This window comes from Oxyura jamaicensis, chromosome 8 (genome assembly GCF_011077185.1).
Source record: "Oxyura jamaicensis isolate SHBP4307 breed ruddy duck chromosome 8, BPBGC_Ojam_1.0, whole genome shotgun sequence".
NCBI lineage: Eukaryota > Metazoa > Chordata > Aves > Anseriformes > Anatidae > Oxyura > Oxyura jamaicensis.
This window is the reverse complement of record NC_048900.1, coordinates 27,549,202-27,561,975: the sequence shown is the minus strand read 5'-3', so window position 1 is coordinate 27,561,975 and position 12,774 is coordinate 27,549,202. Positions and strand designations below refer to the sequence as shown.

The following is a 12,774-nucleotide window of genomic DNA, read 5'->3' as shown; positions in this document are numbered from 1 at the left end:
CTTTGTGGCTGCATTCCTTCCTGCTGCATGTTTCGGATACCTTTTCCTAGAGCGACCAGTTGAATGTGCAACCGAGCACTGGCTGAAAAGGTCTGTGGTGGTTAAAAATACTGCGGGGTGAGTTTGCCAATAGAGAGATCAAACCAGTCCTGTGGAAGATTACGGAGAAGGATTACGTAAAAGAGAGGATTTGAAAGTGGAATGTGCTTTGCCTACAGTATCTATGTCCATTTTCTGTGTAACGACTTTCAATTTTTAGGTTATTTCACGTTTTGATATAATCTCTGAGATGGAGATTGGGTTTGAGATTTGAAGTCCGAAAATGTTGAAGTGATTCTTGATATCTGGAACATTTGCAAGATTTTAGCAGCTGATAAATGGTAGATGAGTACAAAAACAAAGAGCAGCATTTATAATTCATACAGCCAAGCCATTCCCCAGAACTGTAAAAGTGGACTGGTGCCCCCCTTTCCTTTGTTTTTCCCCAGTGGTGCTAGGCACTATATAAAGCAGAAGGAAACCAAACAAACAGATCTCTATTTGAGAATGCCTGAGAGCAGGGACTAATCATTTCATTTAGGAGACACCAGAAGGGTGGGACTCACTGCTTGTCAGCTGGCCAGCGGTGTGCTCAGACAGTGATATCTTCTGTTTCTTTCTCATTTATTAAATCTCAACCTAAAAGAAGTTTTCAGATGAAATGTTCAAAGCCAATTCTTTGCTCTTTAGACCTTTCTGGTACTGCTTTCAGAGGGCAGCCCAGAAACTGCCCCATGAAAGAGCTTCTTTGGCTGGAAAGGGTGGTGGTGTACAGAGGGAGGGTCAAACAAGTACAAGTTGTGTTAGAGGCTAAAGAACATGATGCGTGATAAAAAGGGTAGCCCTGATACTCTCCTACCTTAAGGAGACGTGTGATGAAGGAGGCCACTAGGATGGTTTTTGCAGTAGCATTTGGAGTGGATTGTGAGTGGAGACGAGAAGCTGTAGTAGTTGGCTTGAGATAACAGCTCACAGGCAGGTTGCCTAGCATTTAAACTAATGTAGTAGTATCCTACTGAGAAATTGTCCTAGCTGTTCTAACCTCATAGCTTCCGAGCCTTCTCGCAGTGCCTTCAGCAGACCTTTCCAGGTTGAGTTTTGCTGCGGCTGCCGAGCGGTGTAACCATCTCACCCAGTAGCAGTGCTTCTCTGACAGGGTCCTGTACAGCCAGGCTTCTGCTTGCAAGAAGCTTACCTGTGAAATGGCGAGCCCTCAAAGCTTCCTGCTCGCTAATAGTTGCCTGGTTTACATTTATTCTCCCATAAAAATCTGTTCTTTCCTAAATTAGTGCGATCTTCAGCTAAGCGTGAAGGCAGATTGGCACCGTCAGCAGTGCATTTTGGGTCTCGAAGCTGAGATTTGCGTTAAGGAAAGCGTGGTGAAAGTCGCCGGTATTGCCGTGTTTGCCCACAGTTCGTGTATTTCTTTCCCATTAGTTTCAAAGGATTTCTTTCTAGTCATGAGCTAAATGGGCCTGCTCGGTGTTTACATGTATGCAAATGATCGTCGTGTCACTACGACTGCAAGATTTAAGAAAAAAAAAATATCAGATATTTTACATGCCTTTGAGTACTAAAGTGATTGCAATTACCTACATAAAAAGAGTTGTTTTATTAATTAATTGACTCGGAGAAAAAAGGCTAGTGACCCTCTGAAGGAATATCAATAACCGAAACATTAATTATGCAAATAAGAACTGTCTTTACTGTTCATTATTCATAGCTTAACATGAAAATTGCCTGTTAAAATAATGCTTCGTTCGTATATTTTGATAAATACCTAATCTGCAGGGCTGTCGTTGGACCTCGACTTGGAGGCAAAGCCCCCACGGTGAGGCTGGCACAGGCAGAGAGAGGCTGCTGGCACCTGGTGGCACTCGGGGTCGGTGCTCAGCTGCTGGCATTTGGAGAGCCCTGGTGCTCAGCCACTTTCACGGAGACAGTCACTACATTTCACAGGTGAAAGAGTGGGGAAAGAAGCCGTCAGACACGTGAAGAGTTTGTGATTTGCCCGTGGTTTCAAAAGGGAGGCTGTAGCAGAGCTGTGAAATCAGCCCCACTCCGGGTCCCGCTGTGGGCTGTCACAGTGTGGAGTCGTCTTTTTCTTTGGCGGGTCAGTAGGGGTAGTACCAAGGCAAACACGTGCCGTAAGGAAAGCCAAGTTGGGTCATGCGTTTGATGTCTCTGAACTTGGGCACTCAGTCAACGTGCTGGGCCTTCTTACCTTTTGAAGGTGTGACTGTGCTGCTTGTCATCCGCTGATCCATGTGGGCTCTGAGAATACTTCCCATGGGAAAAGCTCTGCCTTTTTGTTTTCTGAAGTTTCACAGAGTGTTGGCAAGTTCTGACTAAGGATTCCTGTTGGATTTTATTCCTTTTCATATCCCTAAAGATAAGTCAGAAGTTTCCTGGGCTCCTTCTCACTCAGATGCCTAAAAAAAGACAGGAGGAGAGGGAGGAAGAGCTGCATTTCCTCCTCCATCAGCTGAAGGGCTGTGCTGCAAATAACCACATTTCAGTTTTCAGTATGCACACAAGAAGGCAGTTATGCAGTCCCAGAAAATCTTTCACTCCCTGAAGATTCAAACATAGGTGTCTGAAACGAAGGCATTAAGATTTCCCCTTTTTAATGCCTTGGAACTTGTTATGCCAATAGGAGAAAGGGCTGATGAAGAAATATGTCCCCCCCTCCTTCCCCGGTAGCGTGATGAATTGTGGAAGTCCTGATTGAAAATTCTAATCACAGCCTTGCAGTCCTTCAGATCACAACCCTTGACAGTTGATTCACTCCTTTTCATGCCTGCTGCCTCTCACTGCTCCTGGTGCCTCTTATGCATGAGTCTATCATTAACACACAAAGCATGATGGATTGGTTGGGGTACCTCTCTCCTTAGAACCTGGGAAATGCTTCTTTTTCAGAATCAAAGAACCTGTGTGTGACATCGTCATGAATGAGAGAAGAAAGTAATACAGTATTGGATGTGCCTGTTTGCTGCCTCTGTTTAGAGAGAAAATGATGCATTATGGGGAATGTAAGTATATGACCTGTTTGTTTGTGTTTGTTTGTTTTTTTCTTCCTTTCTTTTTTTTTCCTCTCTCCTGGCATGCGTTGCAGAAAATCGTGGATCTTAAACAATGCCTCAGCTACGTCTGGAAATGCATCCAAGTTGTAATACTTTATTGAAACAGAAACTGTAAACACTTAGAAAATTTTACTTAAAGATTGGCCTGTTCGTGGAGTCTTCTTACTTCTGGTGTGATCTGATGACCAAAATGATTAGGAATAATTGGTTTCGATACTGATTATTGGACTTCCATCACTTCTGTGGGTTCTCTTCCACAGACCCTTTCAACAGGAAACTTTTGCAAATAATTGCATCTGCAAATGCAGATGTTAAATTTGCAAGTGCTTTTATTTGTCTGTGTGACTTGACATTTAATGTTTCAGTGAACAAGACAGTGAAGTTTTGGCTCCAGTGAAAGATTGATAGGAACAATTTTCAAATGTGGTATCAAAACAAAGTGAAAATATGTCATGTTCAAATACAGAGCTCTGATGCGTCATGTGGTCTTGTAATAAATGAAGTAGCTCTACAAAGCTGACAGATCTGCAAGAGAATGTTTTTAAATTTATGATGATTAATTTTCAAGATGAACCGCAATAAAAAATGTGTTAGTAGATACTTAAAGAAGGTAAGGGGAAGCAGCTTTCCGAAATGAAAACAAGCAGGTAATGATAAGGCTGCCTTCACTTTTATATCACGCTTTCTGAAATTTGTGCAGTGAGCAAATTGATATTCTGACTGCTGCAGCTGGCAATAACAGCTACTCATGCAAGTGTAACGTTTTGTGGAAGTTCCACCTCTTGGATTTGTGCAGTTGCTTTGTGCTGGCTGTCTCGGAAATGGCAGCGCTATCCCCGAGCACGGTTTGGAGTAACACAAAGCAGAATTGAAGATTTCCTACCAGGACTGGTGATTCCCTCAGAGCCATCAAAATAAACCAGCACTGAGTCTAGTGAGAGAACAGAAGTAGCTCTGTAGGGCCTAGAAAGAAAAACCAACTTTCCTGAAACTCAACATGTTAATTTCTCTTGAGCATTTGCCCCTTGAAGACTGAATGTTTTGCATTAGGAAAGTTAAATGCAAAGAGTATCTTTCAGTAAGATACATAAATTGATTTTATTTAAACCTAGGCAGTGTTGGGCTAAAACCATTTGATACCATTTGTACTTTGCAAGAAGTCAGCCATACATGCCAAGTGCTTACATTTTATTTGTATTGATTTGGGTTTATTTTTAAAGATAGGGCTCCTTGCTTCACTTCTTTCCATTTCCTTGTGTTTGCACAGATGCCTTGGCAATCGACAGGTGCAGAAAAGCTTTATGCACCCATTAGTACGATGTAGGTGCTGGTAAACATGATTTAATGAAGTGAAGGAAGGAATTGTACACTGGGACAGATCCTTGATCCAGTGTAAATTTGCTTAGCTTTGTCGGCCCTGTAGAGTTGTTCTGAAGTTTTGTTCCATGCTGTTACTGGTAAGACATCGGGTGACAATCTGTGTGCTCACTCTTACAGTGGTGATCTTCAGTTTGATCAACACTTGATTTTTGAGTTTAAAGTTGCAAGTTAGACTGTCTTAAGCAGGTAGACTTGCACAACCATGCACAGTCTGCTCTATAAATAATGGATTGAAGCAGTGGCATCATTTCAGTCCTTACTGGAGCGGTTAGCATTTTTTTCCCCACTGCAAGACCTCGTTGTTGCATCTAATGTCTCTCTTGTAGTATCAATTCCTGCCAATTTCTAAGAGGTAAAATAGTCTCACTGCCTAGCAGTCGGCTCTATCTCCTTTATTTGTGCACTGTGCATCGCAGCGATGACCGATGTAACTTCTCGTTGTGTTAGGATGTCTGTCCTTTTAGTCAAAACTATACAGAAATGTTTATGCATAGGCACAGAATTGATGATTCAGATGTTTATTTTAAAACTAAGCACAAAAATAGATATATTTATGCATCTAAGTAAGTGAAACGGCTACCAGTGGTTCGCGCTTTGCTGGGACGTGGTCATGCTCAATGTTTCTTCGTGTTGGGTGTCGTTAATAACCGAGAGCACCTTTCCACGTGGTGCTGAGCTGCTCCTTGCTGTTGAAAGGGCAAGTGCTACTCCTACATGTGCCATACTCTGAAGTGTGTTGGGTGTCTTGTTTAGCAGTCAACGTTTCTGTTAAAAGACACGAGAAACTTTTTGAAAGGGGGTATTATGAAGGAAATCAGATGCAATATAACTAGGGCATGAGAAAGAAGGGAACAAGCATTTTATGCTGTGTTTGGGCAGAGACTTGACTTTGATTTAGTGATGCCAGAAGTGAGCTTTAAAGTTGGACATGAGGGGAAGATACTTCAGAAATGATATAAGCTGCAGGAATTCAAAAGGAAGGGGGAAAAAAAAAAGGCAGAATGTTACGTATATGCATTTGTTATATGTGTGGTATATTGTGCTTGCTGCCTCTGGTGCATTTCAGAATGGCTTTCAAGTGTAAACCTCTTGCTTTGGTCCTCAGTCCTTACTGTCAGGATTTGATTCTGTCCGCTGGGATCCCCAAAGCCTGATCAACATCATGCTGAAACTGCATCCATTTTTCCTCCAAGCAGTGCCAATATCTGTGCTGGGGAAAAAAAGAAACAAGAACCAAACCACGCAACTGTTCTTTGCAGGTGCTTACAGCTGTCTGTTTTACCAGTAACAATACAGTGTGTTCTGTGCTTCTCTAGATGGCTACATTCCTTTTCAAAAGGAATCAATATTTTTAGGGGGAGCATCTTTCGCCTGCACATCGGTATTTTCGTGTCTTCAGTAGAGATCAGCATTAATTAGACTTTCAAAATTAAAATACATACGGATTTCTGGAGGCTGGACTACGTTAGGTGAGGTTGTCAAATGACCACAAGAAATTCAGCCACGCTTCTCCTGTCATTTGCATGCTCTGTCAGAATCCCCGTACCTAAAACGTGTCGGGTTATGTGCTGTACCTTGCTGAACGACGGGGTAGCCTGTCATTAATGCTTACTAATTGCAAAGTGTTACACGGTGCTTCTGCGTGAGCTTGCTTCTGGTTGGGACATCTTCGTGCCCACTGAATGCTCTGTCCCTGCTCTGGAACTGCCAATCACAGCACGAGCTTTGTGTGAGGGCACTGGTACCTACGTGGAGCACGATGTAGATCACAGACCCGTCTCATGCGTTGTGCAGCTGCTAGCTGGGAGCTGCTTTCAGCCTCTGCTGACAGGAGGGAATGAAATTAGTAACCTGTGGGAGAATAGCTCTCTAATCCATTGACCGTTCACTCTCACCAAACCCTGAATTTTTCATAATTTTAGTTCTTTTTAGAAAAAAACAATACTCTGGAAGACTGTCATGGTCATGACGGATCAGTTACACTGTGGCATTTACATTTGGATAGAATTCAAAGTCTCTTCAGCATAAATATTCACATACATATGATGTCTTGTGAAAGTGGTGTTTAGTGATTCTGATGTCTGTTAGCACCTGACATGAGATGACCAGAGAAGCGTATCCATTACTTTCAACAACAATTGGATTGTATCCCTCGTGCAGTTTCTGACAAGTTTAGCGATCAAATAACTCGTAGTTATTTACCATCTGAGCTGGTAAGTTTTGGAAATTAGTTCTGAGAACATCTGAATTGCGCTTAACACCAACGGGGAATTTCCATACATAGTAGGCTGAATTTTGTGTAAGGGTGTAAAGCTTCAAGACCGTACGCCTTTCCAAGGAGTTCATGTTGTCTTTAGTCGCACATGTATTTATTCTGTTTTTCTGATAGACAAAAATTCAGGCTGTGCAAGCCTGCCCATCACTTTTGGCAATCAGGGCACACTCCTCACAGCCTTATCTCCGCTAGCTCAGGGTCTGAGCTGGCTGCGTCCCCACAGGCTGCAATCCGATTATTTAGGTTTACGTGGAGATGATTCTGACCGCAGCTGGAGAATTTGAGTATGAGCTCATCAAATGTCAATACCGACTGAAACTAAGCTAGTTTTGCATCGCTTGTGTGGCCCTGTCGTGATCCTGTGTGTCAAGGCTCTCACTGTGCCTCCGACTGCCTGTGGACTGATGGGCACGTCCCTGTTGGGTCTCATCGGCTTGTCTGCAGTATTACATGGTATTGGAGCTGGCTGGAAGAGAGTTGCGAGACTTTTTGTTTCTGAAGTATCACACAGATAAGTTGCTGAAATAGTATGTGTTGTGTTTTCCAGTTTTAAGGAAGATACACTGTGTTTAGCCAATGTGGTTTTCCTGATGTCCACCGGTTGCACATCTCTGTGAAGGCGGTTGCTTGCTTACAAAATAGATGCTATCTATGATCACCTCAGTGCAAGCGTGTAACTTCTTAGCACAAAACACAAAGGATTTGTAAAGCTAGGTTGATATTTGAGATGAGTATTCTGAATCCTTCAAGGAAGTTCCTAAGTGGTATCCGCCTCAGTGACCAACGCTTTGACGCTTACAAGTGGGCTTTTTATATTTCCGTAGATACGACCTGCATGTCCTGGGCTGTGAAAAATCTGGAATTTGAAGCTGGACTCCATCTGTGCATGCAAAAAAGAAAGGAAAAAGCAAGTTACTCATGTATATTTAGTACTTCTCTACGAATACCACTTATAAGATAGTACCCATCTGTGATGTTAGTAACCACTCCTAATATAGTTACTAGTTTATTAAATTACATTATATTTTAAAGTTAATAGAACGTGAGAAATGACTTGAATTCATGAGTAGTTGTGAGTTACAGACCTTATGTAAAAATCTTCTGGATTTTTACCTAAAGGAAAGACTCCCACGGAAATGCCTTGGCTTTCGATGTGGCTGGGTGTTACTCCTGAGACCAAATGCTCTGGTGGTGCCGCCTTTATCTGTATGCACAAGCCACGTGGTGAGCATGGGGCTCAGGGTTTGTCAAGTGTTCTGATAGGTACTTAAACAAGATGAGCTAAATTCTTGGCAGGAATTTTATTTCCTGTTAAATTGGAGGAGCAGGTTTCTTCACCGAAGCCAGAGTGTAGAGCATTTCAACGGGTTTTGAATGTGCTCAGCTTGCCTCGGTGTATTTGGAGCCGCTCATGTTTACCTCCTGTACTCGCCCAAGGTGAGATTTGAGTGCTCCCAAGCTTTGTGAAGAGACTGTTCAGAATGTTGACTGCATAAACTCTGCATGTGCTTGGTGGTAATCACTGGAAAAGTGCTAAGAAAGCTGAATTTCCATCCTGTTCTGCCGCTGTTTGGTGGGAGCTGCTGAGTCATTTTTGCATTAGGTAAAAAGGAAGCAGGAAGGGTGAGTTAACTTCTGCCCTCACACACAGGCAGGCCGATCAGGAGACATTGTCAGATTACATGCGAAATCAAGATCGGTACTTTCCAAGGAGAATATGGATTTCTGTATGGACCGTTTTACAGTCCAACACCAGACTTCATTAAATATTAAGAAGTGTTTTATAATCAAAATCAAAGCACTGTATTGATAATCTTTTAAGCAATAATCAGTTTGACTTGTCTTAAATGGTCTAGATTTCCATTTTAACATCTAGTGATGAAGTGGAAAAGCTGTACAAACGTTTGGTACTTTAATTAATGGGGACAATATTAAGCTTTGGAAGTCCTCTGGAGCCTTTGTCTCTGTTGGAGCATTCTCTGTGCTGTGAATCTTCCATAATAGCTAAAGCAAATGAACTAAAATAGCCTTTGGGCTATTTTGTTGCGCTGTGTTGTTGGAAAAAAATTAATCCTGTGCCATTTTACATTTGCTGTCTGTGAATCAAACTGTGAAAGCTAATTTAAAAACTTTCACACTTGGCTTGAATGAGGACTGTCAGTGCTCGGAGAATGTCAAATTGAACGCAATTAGCTCAAAGTGAGCTAGCTTGGATATACCCATCAGCCTCAGAGTGCACAGCCTTAATGACTGCTCTGATAAACTAACACAGAGGTTACAGGAAAGAGTTCAGAGGCACTAAGTTGCTGCTAAAAACTTACTACGTATCGAATAGATCGGGGTTTGAAACCAAAACACTGAGGGGCAGGGAGGTTGCGAGCTGGAAAGCTGGATACAGAACCAAGCTGCATCGGTGAAACAACTGATGGAGCTGCTCAAAAATGTGAAAGGTGCTGCTTTTATGTTCTTATCTTTCGTTCTTTTTCCTTTTTCTCCCTAAGTTATTACGTGGTAGTAAGTGACCACTGAATTTCCCAGCAGAGAAAGACCCTGATGGTAAATTGGAAAGGGCGAGTCTGTAAATCAGCACTTCACATGCCGGCCCTTCTTATGTGTGCAGCACAAGTTGGGCAGACAAAAGCTACATTTTTAGTTAAAGAACCCCACCATAAGCACCATTCCCATCTAATGTATTTACAGGGGATGGCATACAGTCAAAAACTTCCATTAATTCTTCTTGCATGAATTTTGTGTGCATGAGTGCATACAGTTATGGGTGGATTTGTATATGTGTGCGCACTATTAGTGCGTGCAGCGTTACAGCATATATAGTAATTCAGAAAGACTCACCGAAGGAGTGCCATTATGCATGTAAATATATTCAGCAGAAGACTTAAAAATAACTTTAATGGGGAAAAAAAGAAAAATTATGCCATTTGACATGAGGAATCTATTTTGAACAGTAGTGCATGCACAGTCTGTTTTCTGCCTTTCCTTTCTTGAAATTGTTGCCTGAAATATTATGGTGGAATGCAAAGGCTTTGCTGTAGGTTTAATTTGCCTTTTTGCTGAATGCTGTCAGGATATTTTTAAATAGAGAGTAAAATTGGAGCTCGGTAATATTTGGCACTGAGTTTCTGTAGAAATGGCAGTCGGGATATGACTTTGGGCTCATAAGTAAAATGAGACAAAATCACACATCTTAATGATGATTTTAAAATATTTCCAAAACCATGTAAATGTAATTTCTGCCTTGATTTGGGTAGTTATGTGGGCAGCAGGGGGGCTGGTTTGTAACAGCCACATCCATATAAAGCCGTGAATGAACTTTTTTCAATCTGTTTACCCAAATGTTCTCTAATGGATAAGAATAGAATCAAATAACCGCCCATGTAAAAATCTGGGAGTTAATTATTGAGCGTCGTACAGATTTGTTCTTCAAATAATATTCTGAATGCTCAGAACTGCCTCGTGTCTTGGCTGTTTGCTGCCAAATGAGGCCTGCTTACGCGTGGTTGCTTGTGCTTTGATGCCACTTGTTCTTCAGAGGCACCTCGGCCCCGATAGGAAGGCGAAGATGCCCTGGGACAGGGGAAAAGGGCTTTTATTAGTATCAAATGTCGGCTTTGAGAAGGTGTCCAACCTGTTAAAGCATTTGTGTCCTGTGGGTCTCAAGGCATGCGTTCCTTTCAAAGTCATCAACCTGGAGAGAATAAAATGGGAAGGAAAAAGCCCTGTCCAAAACATAGACCGTTACCCTTCCTTGTTTCTGGCTGTATTGCAGTTGTTCTGTGCCTGCTCGCATGACCCCTTTGTCATCATCCTGCTGGGCAAACTTACCAGGTTTTGAGCTACCCTCCTCACGGGAAGCTAAACCGACAGTCGACCAGGCTGCTTCTCAGCGTGTCCCGGTGCTGGGTAGGTAAGCAGCAGACTTCTGTTCCCTGCCGCGGAGTTTGCTGGGGTCAGCCCTGGCGGGTTGCTTTGTAGCGTGGGGACCGGCACCCCGCTGCTCTGCCCTCCTGCCGGTGCTGTGTGTGCAAGCTGCTGGCTCCGGAGCGACCGCTGTGCTCTGCTGTGCGGCGTGGTCGCAGAGGGAGTGCTGCCAGCCTTCAGCAGCACCTCGGTGGTGGAGAGGAACCAGGGAAATCGGATGCTTTTTGGCTTGGCTGAATGTCACAGTTGGTAAGGAAAGCCCTCGACTCAAAGATGGACCGCTGTGCCTTTGTGCATCTTGTTTGTTTTGTTACCAAAGTAGTCAACTGCTCATAATAATGGGGACTCTGTGAGCGTTCAGGGCCTCAGCACTTTTTTTTTAAAAGTACTTCTTGATACTGCTTTGACACAAACAGACCAGAAAGTCACAGTTAGAAGCAGACCTCCTGTTTTCTTTCCTGTCCTTCTCTTCCAACCTCATGCTGTGAGGTGGTCATCTCTGCTGGATACTCGTATTGCTAAGTGACTTTTTTAGGAGTAGTTGCTGAGAGATTGCAGCTTGCAAGCAGAATTCAAGAAGATGCTGCAATATGGTTGCCGTACACCCAGGCTGCCTCTTTTTACTGTATGTTATTATACACATAAAGTGTAAATTACTGTTGAAGATTCAAGTACATCAGTAAAGAAACACTGAATTTAACATTGTTGAGATGCAAGAGATCAGAATGCGAAGTTGTGTTTGAATTGTGCTGCAATCGCACAGTAACTTCTTTTTTTCCCACTTAGTTTTTGTGCAAAAGAACAAATCTGTGCTGGGGATAATTCAGGATTGCACGATAAAGGCAACCCCCCTCTGAAGGAAACTCGTGTTCTGAGCAAGGTGGGAGGAGGAAGGGATGATCTCGTGCCTCAGGGCAGCAGATTGTGATCTTGGAGATAGAATTTATCACTGCTTCTGCTATGTGACATGAAAGATTTCAGCTCTTAGATATAGTTTGATTTGGTAAAGGTATAAGAAACTGAAAAGAGAGCTCAAAATGGGTAATGTCAGGCAACTTCATCAAAAGATGATGTTGTTACCAAGTCCAGTGTAATCAAACCAAAATACCCTACCAGTAACCAAAATATCTATCTATATAAAAAACTCGACAAAAAAATAATGAAAAAGATTGTAATTGTTTTGTGTGAGACACATTGTTTTCTGACTAGAATTTTGTTGTTGCATTTTAGGCTTCTATAGTTTGCATTTCTTTGAATGGATTTCTTGAATTGATGCATTACATATCATAAATTATACTTGCTACCGACTTTATACTTCTAATTTATAAGTACTTAAAGTGTCTTCTGCCACTGTGGTTGGACATAAATTCAGAAAATCGCTATAAGCTTGGATGGCAAAAGAGAAGCAGTATTTTTAGACAGCGACCAAAACTTTTTGCTGCCGATCTGATACCATGTCAACAGTCTTTTTGATTGCCTCCATTGCCAGGCACTAATCTATACTGTTGCTATTGCGAGTGTAATGATTTATTTGCCCTTCTTTCTGTGTTTGGTGGAAAAAGGCTGTCTAAAGATGGGGTCTGGTATGCATGTTTCAAAACCTAAACAAAGCCCCCACCCCCTGCTCTTTTTTAAAATTGAAGAATATGATGCATCTTGGGCTTCTTAAAATCTAATTAGGATGAAGAATTTGCTGCAGATGAATCTGTGGAAAGGCTTTGCAAGAGGAGGGCAATCAAGTAGGGATAATTAGAGTTACTATTTAAATATGCAGAAAGCAAAAAGCGTATCTGGAAAAGCAGAGTGAAGTTATATCAGCGTAAGACTAATGTAAGGATGATTTGTAAGCAATAAAATCACATCTCCCTGACTTTGTAAGTACAAAATAATAAGCAATATGGAATAATGGAGGTTGTAATAGTCTGGGTTATAAACCTAGTGATATGTTCTTTCCCCATTAGATTTTACCGAAAGGGGTTAGATTGGCTTAACACTGATAGTGGTTGAGCTAAATGAGGATTACAGGTATTTGAAACGTATGGGCAGTAAGGGAGGAGAGCA

At 42.1% G+C, this 12,774-nt stretch overlaps 1 protein-coding gene across 20 annotated transcripts in view; it reads left to right on the top strand.

The window, feature by feature from the left end:
• The window catches only part of DAB1 (DAB adaptor protein 1), a 408,602-nt gene that overhangs the window by 282,806 nt on the left and 113,022 nt on the right, over positions 1-12,774 (top strand). For 17 of the 20 annotated variants that reach the window (XR_004752815.1, XR_004752814.1, XM_035333021.1 and 14 more), the window contains one exon: positions 2,959-3,071. The exons of the other annotated variants lie outside the window; for them this stretch is intronic. The gene's annotated coding sequence lies outside the window, so the exon portion shown is untranslated. The remainder of the gene's footprint in view (positions 1-2,958; positions 3,072-12,774) is intronic. 20 annotated transcript variants of the gene reach the window in all.